A 10,617-nucleotide genomic window follows, 5' to 3' on the forward strand; every position below is an offset into this window, starting at 1 on the left:
GTGCCCAAAATGCACAGATTATGCATGTCTAGTGTGTTTTAACAAGAACTGCAGTAGGCTATGTCAGAAAAGAAAATGAAGACATTTATAGAAAATGTACCCATTTAAACGTGTTTTTATTATTCATTTTGGGTAAAAGTAAAAAAAGCCCATCTAAGATTATCTTGTCCCGGGCCCAGGCAAGACTGTCAGCTGGCCTGATCATAACCAACGACTCATGCGTTTATGCAAAATTACAACCTCAACATTAAGCATAAGAAGGGTTCTGAAAATGTTGTTGCTGACGCCTTGTCGAGAGCATAATAAGTAACTAAAATACAATATATATATTTTTTTTTTTGGTTGTGTCTACGTTTCAATGTCTTGTCTTTAAAATTAATTGAAATCTTTTAGGGGGGAAGTGTTACGTACTCGCACGTATTCAAAGTGTTGCAATATGGAGATGTGTGTAGTTTGGTGTTGTTGTTGTGGTGTGTGTGTTTCAGGGGTGTATTCCAGAAAGCAGGTTATGTGACATACCCGGGTATGTTTAAGAGTAAGTAAGCGGATAACCTCAACTTTCGGTTCCAAAAACGGAGGTAACTTTCAGGGTATGTTAGTAGTCATAGCAACTCACTCTCTGAACTTAACCTGCTCCGGAGCAGGTTATGTTCCAGGGTTAGTTTGTTTCAGAGAGGTGACAGAGCATGGCGTCCCCTGACCATTTTAGTTACATATAGCACTACTTAATCTAACCCTACTTTATACAGTCACAATAATTATAAATGTAATTATATAACTTTCAATTTCAGGGTTCCCAAATGTGATTGTGTGCATTGATGGAACCCACATTCACATGAAAGCTCCTTCCATCAATGAAGGAGACTATGTATATAGGAAGTCAATGCATAGCATCAATGTGCAGGTGACAATAGATTTTTTGGATGCTAAATGTTTGGGTGTTTAAACCATTAAATCACCCTCATCACTGGTCCCCACTAACTAGGTAATATGTGGCCAAGAGGAACCCCCAGTGAACCCAGTAGACCAAAGAGATGGCAGGGTGGTACAAGACATGATTTGCCAAAATCACTTTAATTAAAACCAGTTAACAGTCAAGTGTTGTTCATTGTTTCTTTATTTCCTGTAACAAAAGACATTTGTATTTATTGCTTTAGATTTAATTCAACAACAAATGACAGATTAATGTTCACATGCTGTTTCCCACCTTAAGCTGGTGCTCCAGCAATTCAATTTCAAGTCTGGCCTTTTTTAGGTTAAGCCTTTTCTCCTCCATTTGAAGCTGTATAAGGTCCATCTCCATGTCACTTTTTCTGATTTGCTTTTAAAGGTGGACCTTATACAGCTTTTTGGCAGGAAACTAGAAAGACTGAAAAAGTCTGTAATACAAACCAAATATTTAAATGAGGAAGGAGAACTGCAGAACATTTTTTACACTGCTAAGATTCTGTGTGGAGGTAGATGGACCCTCATCTGTATTAAAATCTCCTGCCATATTCTGTAAAATGACAATGACAATTTATTTATTCTCTTGTGTAAAAAAGGGGAAATGCATTCTATGCATCATACCTCTATGGGCCTCCCCACATTTTCTGTTTCTGTCACAGCAGAAGTGGTCTCTTCATCATCATCCTACAGTGAAAATAAGGAAGGATGCTTGGTCTAGCAAACAGAAACCTAAAGACAATAATCACTTACAACTGTGACAGAGTGTGGTGTTGCAGGAGGATCCAACAATGTGGCCATCAGCAACTGCAAGATAATTAAACCATGATAATCATGCATATTCAATTCTCAATGTATATTCTTAAGCAAATACAACTAATAAAGAAGGACATTAGGAGCATCTAAGTACTAGTAATACGATTACAGTATACAGCATATGCAGTCAAAGCAGCATGCACACTGCACAAGTGAATCAATGACTGTAAAATGAATTCAAAATGCCTTTTTAAAATGGTGACAGTGTTGATGATTTTATTTATTAAAACACTGACAAAAACAGTGTAAACATCAATAAATCATAAGTATTAATATGGTACACCTACATTTTACTAAGCCACTTGTCTTGGTAGCTGAGTCTGACGAACTGCCCCCTGGAATCCCATCGACCACAGGTGGCCCTTTATTAAGGGACAGTGCCAGCTCCTCAGCTCCCTTCTTTCTATTGGCTACATAGAAAACTAAATTACATTTAATACTAAATTAGTATTAAATGTCAGTAACAAGTTTAGTAAGTTTAGAAAATATTACCTTACTGGAGAATGTTTTTGTGTTTCATTTTGACTTGGCTCACACTTCTTCTGGCTCCAGAAGGATTACACCTGATAAAACTAGAAGCCAACATATAACTAGCCAATTATGTGCATTACTACTGTAATATTAAGAAATGTATGGAGGCCAACAAGTAAATACTTGTCTATTTTTACTACATGCCCCCAAAGAATTTTTGCGTCACAAATTATAAATGGGGTAGGCTATTTTCCCCTTTCATTGTGACTCACAAAGGGAAAATACCCAATTTATAATTTTCTAAACTCAAGCATTTACTCTGTCCATTATTATTTGCCAAGCCAACTTTCTTTTGCTGATGCAGCAGTATTGCTTTTTTATTTATTATTTTTTTTATAATGGGCTTAGGCCAGTGGTTTTCAAACCAAAAATGGGTCGCCATTGATTTAAAAAAAAATAAAAAAATAATTCCGTTTTCTAATTAAATTAATAGCTTTGAAACAACGAAACAAACTGAATGCTTCTGACATGCGTGTTGCCCTCTCGTCCTGCGAACCGGCTTGGGACCAGATTATACAGAATAAGCAGGCCCAGGCTTCTCATTAATATAGCTACACAAAACACGCACTCGTTCGCTCCACCCGCAACACACACACGTTCGCTCCCATCGGCAACAACACACTAACACTCGTCGTTCCTTCCTAGGGCTGTCAAAATTAGGCTACTCAAAAATTACGTTCTAAAAAATCCATCTAAAAAAACACATATGCTATATTCGAACTATTCGAACATCTGGTTATGCATTTTGTCAATGACGCGCATTACGTCAATAACAGGTCAAATTAATACAAAGAGACATAACTACTTGTTTAGGTAGTTTATTTAAGTTTAAACATATTTGACAACGTATTACCTACACAAAAACAAGTAGCCTAAATCAACTAATGGCCAAGACCGCAGACCTCACTCTCGCTAGGCACTCTTTCTCTCTCTCTCTCTCCCTCACCTCACGCTCTCTGCGCATAACGGTTTAAATGAACAACAACAACGATAAACAAATGTTGAGTGCTAATCAAGAGTTTTGTGCAAGCATTTTAAGGTCGCGACTCTTGTCCCAAATATAGCAGGCTTCATTCAGTGATTGAAACAAATATTATTAACATTAATTGAAGTTTTAAAGAACCGACATTGAACGCCCCGAGCGAGCTGTGCTGTGGTAAACATGGAACTTTTCCTTGACATGAAACGGTAAATAATCAAACCAGTGAAGCCTGCGATGCATGGAACTGCTGTATCTAACCTACCTTATTCATGCAATAAATAAGAATAAGAAATAAAAAACTTTCAGCTGTGCCAGCCCAGTGCGACTCTTGTGACCTGTCCCTGATCCCTCAGCGCCCACTCGCAAAGCAGACAGCCGCGCCTCTGATACCGCGGGCGTGTTTTTCCACATTCAAATATTAATTTTCACATTCGAAATTCTGTTTTTTAAAACTATTCGAATTTAGAATATTCGTTGACAGCCCTATTCTCATTTGAATTATAAATAAGTTTGCTTTTAAATTGTGTGTGATTTTGGTTGGGTGACAGTTAAGTTTGACAAGAGTTTACAGTTTGACAAAACCACAATGTTGTGTTTTAACAATGTTGTGTCGAGTGTACACAAGTATAAATAAACACTTTGCAGTTTGAATGATGTCCTGTATGAACGACGGAGTATATTTTTTGTTTCCAGTTCCGCGCCTCACACAGACACACACACACAAATACACCATTCCAGGCTTGACATCGCAGCCTGTTCATTATAGCCGAAATAAAAATATGACAATAAAATAGTCAACCTAATATAAAAATCACACTGCTCTGTTTAAATAGTCAATTCGTACCATTCAGCGTAAGCACCGCTCAACCGTGATGTTTCCAAGCACATTTTTGCGCATGTGAAAAGGATGATTTTTTTTCCTGTCGATATTGCAACGTGAGTGAAGTTGCTACAACGCCTATAATAAAGAATAGTTTACCATCAAATACATCGCGAATGTTAAAATATTTTGATTCTAATGAGAGAGTTAGGCTACGTGAGCCTATAATGCCCCTTTTACTTTCCCTTTAAATTATTTCGTTTTGGCTTGTTTAGTTATTATTATTTTTTTTATTGTTCTGTTCTGTATATAATTAATATTACATTTAAAGAGTTTGTTGTGGAATATGTTTTGTGTATTTGTATTTTTTAAGCATTCAGCAAACGAGAAGCTATTTATTGGTTAAAAGTCCTGTATGTAGGCCTATAGCTTGATCTAATTATTTTAGAATCGACTTTGCGTTGCAATCGCGTCAAGGATCAGCAAGTGCACGTGCATCATCAAAAGTAAAGTGGTTAAAAAAAGTGCTTAAAGAAAGGTTAAAGAATAAGCAAGCATTAAAACCTCCAACTCAGTTTCACCGAAGTATCGTATGTAGCTCGCTTTTTTTCTCCCTTGGTTTCCATGGTGACTCCTGAAATCGGCGATCCATTGAAAATGTCTTTATGTACTCGTCGTGCGCGCGCATTAACTCTGGGTTACCAATAGGAGGTTGATTAAACTAACTCAACATAGGTGTTTTGGAACCGACATACCCAGAGTAAGCAAGTTTGGGGTTAACCAACCAAGAGTTCAAGGTTTATCTGACGGTAAGTTAACCTTGCTTTCTGGAATACACCCCAGGTCTTCGTTGAATCAATCTACCACCTGTCAATCTTAATGAAGGATGATGACGTTTCGGTTCACCTCATCCAATCACATCTCACCACTTCATTCAAATGCCCGTGATCACTTCCATGTCAACAGCTGTTTGCTCACTTTTGTTTGTTGCGCTTGTTTGACTTGCTGTCAATGATTTGTCTGTGTGTCTAACATTCGAGTTCTGTTTAATTGTTGCATAGTGTTTTGAGGATACTGTTCAGCCTGACCAGTTTACACGGAGTGTGTAAAGCTGGGAAGAGAGCAGGTTAGTAGGTCGCGCGACATACACTTTGCACTTAGAATGTTTTGGATTATGTTAGACACACTAGTTTAGGAGAGTGCCCACTTTGTAAGTTTTGTTATTTAGTTAGTGTAGTTTAGTTAGAGCGTCTTGACGCCGAAGATTTCTTTTCTACATTTTTCGTTTGGTAGTTAGTTTAGCTGAATTAACCTTTTAGCTGGTTTGTTTTGTTTTATTGATTTCTTTGATTTTGGCATCTCTCGTGCTCGCCTTCCCACCTTGTGTTTTTGTTTGTGTTTAAAGTCGTTATTTTGTTATTGTTCGTATTCCTTGTTTATATATATTGTAAATATTATTTTCTTTACTCACGGCACTGTGGATTAATAAATCCTTTTGAGCTGAGTTCTGAGGTCGGCTTCTTTTTCTTGCTCTGTCCTGTACATTGAGGTACACACACAATTTTTAAAAAGTGTTATGCCCAGCAAATAACACTCCCCATAGAAACAAATAGTATATAATAATAAATATTCATAAAATTGTAGCCTATATATATAATAAACAGTGTTGAAACCAGTGTTGATGTGCAAAACACATACTGGTTGGCTTAACTGACTGTTTAAATTATGTGGGTTTTATTAATTCTTCAGGTTTTTGATGCATATTTTAAAAAGACATCATAATAAACATTAAGGTCATTCAAAGTTGTCTTTATTTGTAGTAAGGTAATTAAATGAAACATTGACAAACATGTCTTTAGTCATATCTTAAAGTGGCTATATTGCCCATGTTTGAAAAGCTTTTAACGAAACTTAAAAAAACGAGACCGTCCCCGACTTCCAAGGTTGTCTAGGACTGTAGACTGATTTTTATGTAAATGACAAAAAAATAAATAAAAGGGATGTGACGTTTACACGTGCTCCCGAGAGCATCTCTTCCATTCAATGACACATGAAACGAATGTAAATGCTGTGTGTATCCTTCTGTTACAATCATGTAACAGAAGGATCCACACAGGTAAAGTGGATAACAGGTTTTATTTGCAGAAGTGTAATATCGCAGCGATGGAAGCAGGTAAGTAACTGAAGACTGCAGAGTACTGGATGAATCTGGAAGTTAATGAGGCTTATCTGATGTAGGTTCTGATATGGAGATCGAGGCTGAAGACTGATGAATGAAGCAGATGACTAAAGGTAACGGGTATCTCAAAGGAAAGGAGTCAGGAATAGTTCTGAATCTGTACTATTATATCAATCTGTCATTCAAACAAAAGGGATTATTCAACCTATAGTTTCAAAATTACCATAATGACCTCATATGTCCACATGATGCCAGTGAATTGCAGAGCTTGTACAAACATTTCCACATTACTATGATCAGATGCTTTCTCAACTGCTGTTCAATCTCTCCTAAACGTTACGTGAGCACGAGTGCGAACACGAGCAATAAGTTGCTAGCTCTAGTTCATTTAAAGCAACACTAAGTAAGATTTTTTACCTTAAAATAATGTTTCCAAAATCATTTCAGTGGTTCATTACGTCGTAACGGTGAAAGGCACTTCTGGATTCGCTTTGCGGTCCTATATCTACTATAACCACGCTATGTAAGATTGCCAGATCGGGTCGCGTTTCTGTAGTTCTAATGAGACATAAGAAAACTGCAAATTTGACTTGCTTTACGTCAAGCGTTACAATAGTCATTATTTTGTTTTTCTTCGTTTCTGATGTCGCAATACATCATACTTTCATGAAATCATGCAACATCTTGTCTGTGGACATCGTTCATTCCAAAGCCGGTGCTGGATAAACAACGAGCGTGCGTGCGACAGTAGGCTGCGGTACGCTAAATTATTTACCACAGCGGTAATGGACAATTCCGCTTCCAACCTGTAGGGCGACCGAAGAGGAAAAGTTACTTGGTGTTGCTTTAACGGCCAACGGTATTGCTAATAACAATGGTTTCGGAATTCTACATAATAGCTTCTTTCAGTGAAAATTATAATTTTATATTATAGCTAATTTAGCTTTTGTTGCAGTTTTTTTACCCAAAACCAAAATCCTTTAAAGTCTTAAAAAGATATACATGATTTACCCTATCAAAGGCTTTTTCTTAGTAAAAGAAAGAAACCCTATGTCCAAAGCATCTTTTTTCCAATATATATCAAATCTCTTACCAAACAAAGATTATAAAAAATTGTTCGTTTTGGGAATACAATAGGTTTGATCTTCATGAATAACACTTGATATTAATTGCTTTAATCTATTTGTTATAGCCTTTGACAATATCTTCAAATCCAGTTAAAAGCAATAAAAGGCACCAATTTTTTTTAAAACCCCAGGTCTCCTTTCTTGGGATTAGTGTCAAGACAGCTCTTCGGCAGCTCAGAGCAAGAATCCCCTGATCAATACATTCTAATAAAACTTCATAAAAATCATGTCCCATCAAATACCAAGAGCATTTATAAAACTCTGCTGTCAGACCATCTATTCCAGGAGACTTCCCAGGATTCAACTCTAAAACAGCTTTTGAAATCTCAGAAAAATTAAGAGTACCCTCTAAATCGGTTTTATCTTGCTCTAAAAGTCTGAGGAAGATCACATAAGAACTCATTTACAGCTGATTCTTCACACGATTCTGCTTGATACAATTTTTCAACCAAAAAAATGGCAAAGCAATAGCATTCATTTCCTGTTGATCAGTTTTTTCTTGACCATTGGAAAGTACTTCTTGTCTCTGGACTTTTTTTCTATTACAAAAAAAGCTGTATAAGGCTTCCATTTAATTAAACTGAGTGTATCTGGCTCTAATCAAAACTCCCTTACCCCTTTCTTCCAAAAGAAGTGTATTTCTTTCAACATCTGGCTACCATAGACAGTATAAGAAGTGGACAGAGCCATCTCATTGGAACTCAGTTGAGAGTTGAAGCCCATTTTTAGCGATTTTTGAGCACTTCCGTTCCTGACGCGCAGACTCAAACCGACTCAAACTAAGCTTGATGACGTGAGCAACCTGTCTGACAGACGTTAATCTTCTAGTAGCTGTGCGTGAAAATTGCCAACGTTAATCTTGCAGAGACAGAGACGGGGAACTTGAGCAAAGAGTTCTTTGGTGTGAGTGAGCAGGAGTAAGTATTCCGTTGCTTTTATGGACTCATTATCTATGGGCTTCTCCCTTGACGGGACGTCCCCCCGATTGCCTGCGAGCTTCTCCTCCTGTCTGTACGGTAATTTCTGTACAGCGCGACAGAGAGTCGAGTGGTTATGACGCAATCGTTAGCCTATTTTTACAAAAACTGTTTCTACAGGGCCATAATGTAACATAGAAGGTAATGGAGCACTTTATACATTGTCGTGTTTCTTTAGAAATAAATAATGGACAAATGGAGTCTTTAAACGCCTCAGATGTAAAGTTATTCACTGTCAAAGTGACGCCAAAATGAATGGTAGTCAATGGAAATGCTAACGCAAGTGAAGTTCTGCTACAAGATGGCGGTACCCGGCCGGCTTCAACTTCCGGTCGATGGATTACCCCCTTGCTGGCTACCCGTCCACAGCCAAGGAGGCCGTCCCAGAGCTGCCTGCACCTCGCTGGCTCCCTGTATTGCCGGTACCACCCAGTAGGCTTCCTGTCCCACCTAAGCCACCTTGGCCAACCCCTTCTCCGTCCCTTCGTCAGCCTCCTGGGCATCACAAACCCTAAAATTTACATAAACCCCGCCCACGGGGACGCGATTTATAGATTATCTTGACAGAATATGCTAATCAATAACTAGAAGATAACTACACATAAGCTACATAAATTCATCAACTAACCAATCAGAAATGTCCTGTTGCATTCTACACGTTGTCACTTCTTTTTGAGTCTCTCCATCATTGTCTGACTCCGGTTTGAACATAAAAGGCTAAAAGTTTACATGTGGAAAATTTTCAGTGCATGTGTGTGTGAGGTAATCGGAGCTGCTAACACACAGGCGCTCTTGAAGCTCATTTGCATTTAAAGGGACAGACACAAAAACGGTGCATTTTTGCTCACCCTCAAAAAGTGACAATTTTAACATGCTATATAAAAATATCTGTGGGGTATTTTGAGCTAAAACTTCATATACACACTCTGGGGACATCAAAGACTTATTCTCGTGAAAAGGGCATTATACCACCCCTTTAAGTCCTGAGTTTTCACCCAGTCTCTGACGGTCTTTGTTGTTGGATGCTACACTCTAAAAATGCTGGGTTGTTTTAACCCAACTTTTGGTCAAATATGGACAAACCCAAATGTTGGGTTAAAAATGTAATTAAAAAATGTAACCCAATGGTTGGGTTTGTCCATATTTGACCCAAAGTTGGGTTAAAACAACCCAGCATTTTTAGAGTGTATGTGTGCAAGTGCTTCTCCTGAGAGTCCTTCATTAAAGATTATTTCAAAGTTCTTCTTCATGCCTGTATTTGATTATACACAGCCATTCCATGACAGCAGCTCTGTTTCCCTCACCGTGTTTTTATGCGCATTTTGAAGTGTCGTATCAGAAACGAGTAATGGAAACGGCCAAATTGAAAAAAAAAATCCCTTAATCGCAAAAAAAAAACGTTTTCTTTTATGCTCGCTTGAGGTGGGGTTTTTTTTGTTGAAAAAGAGTCAATGCGAATAATGGGAGATGGAAACGCATTTGCCGAATAAATTCTGACGTAGCGAACATTAAATTCACGTGACTAATCGGCTGTTTCCGCTGATGGTGTTGTAACAGACAAGTTATAGGCTACATTTATGTTTGATTCTGTTATGATGCATTTATTCTGCATGTATTGGAACTCGTTGTATGTGTTTGTGCAATGCATTTTCCCTTTCGGAATTGCCGTAGATAGGCAAGGGTCATGCGCACTTTTGCACTGGAGTGTCGCAGGTTTTTCAGGGTTGTCCTGTCACGTGTGTGTGATGCTTAATAAAGCCGAGAAGAGTTCAGATGCCTCTCGTTTACTGTTTTCTTATTCATTGAGTATTTAGGTGAAACTTTTTTTTTTTTTTTTTTTTTTTGGGAACTTTGAAAATATTCGCTTCACGTTTGGATGGAAACCCAGCTGTGTCTCTCAACAGTGTTCAGCAAGAGTGTCTACACTGTAAGTTCATCTACTCCAAGAACAGCGCTGTTATTACCTCTCTAGTGAGAAATGTCAAGTAGCTTTTAAGTTGTTAAACTATTTTACTGATAAAATCGTTAGAGCAGAACTGACAACACTTTTGTGCTTTCCGTACACTATACAATTTTAATAGTTTTCTCTTTACTTTGATGGTCCCTTTAACACATTCTGTTGACTAACGTTGCACCCACATGTCAACTAACTCTCATTAGAGTGTTAGTAGAGTATTAGTAGACTGGTAGGGTTCGAGTTAGAATAAGTTGACATGTAGTTGCAAAGTTACTTATAGTCC

At 37.8% G+C, this 10,617-nt stretch overlaps 1 long non-coding RNA gene across 1 annotated transcript; it reads right to left on the bottom strand.

Annotated features, from left to right (window-relative positions):
• Positions 1-1,055: 1,055 nt before the first annotated feature.
• Positions 1,056-1,346, bottom strand: LOC130100313 (uncharacterized). Its single transcript, XR_008808851.1, has 2 exons — positions 1,208-1,346; positions 1,056-1,123 (listed from the first exon to the last, which is right to left on the bottom strand). It is a non-coding gene; the product is annotated as an uncharacterized LOC130100313 (long non-coding RNA).
• Positions 1,347-10,617: the final 9,271 nt, after the last annotated feature.

This window comes from Rhinichthys klamathensis, unplaced genomic scaffold (assembly GCF_029890125.1).
Source record: "Rhinichthys klamathensis goyatoka isolate OS25496 unplaced genomic scaffold, OSU_Roscu_1.1 h1tg000240l_1, whole genome shotgun sequence".
In the NCBI taxonomy this organism is placed as follows: Eukaryota; Metazoa; Chordata; class Actinopteri; order Cypriniformes; family Leuciscidae; genus Rhinichthys; species Rhinichthys klamathensis.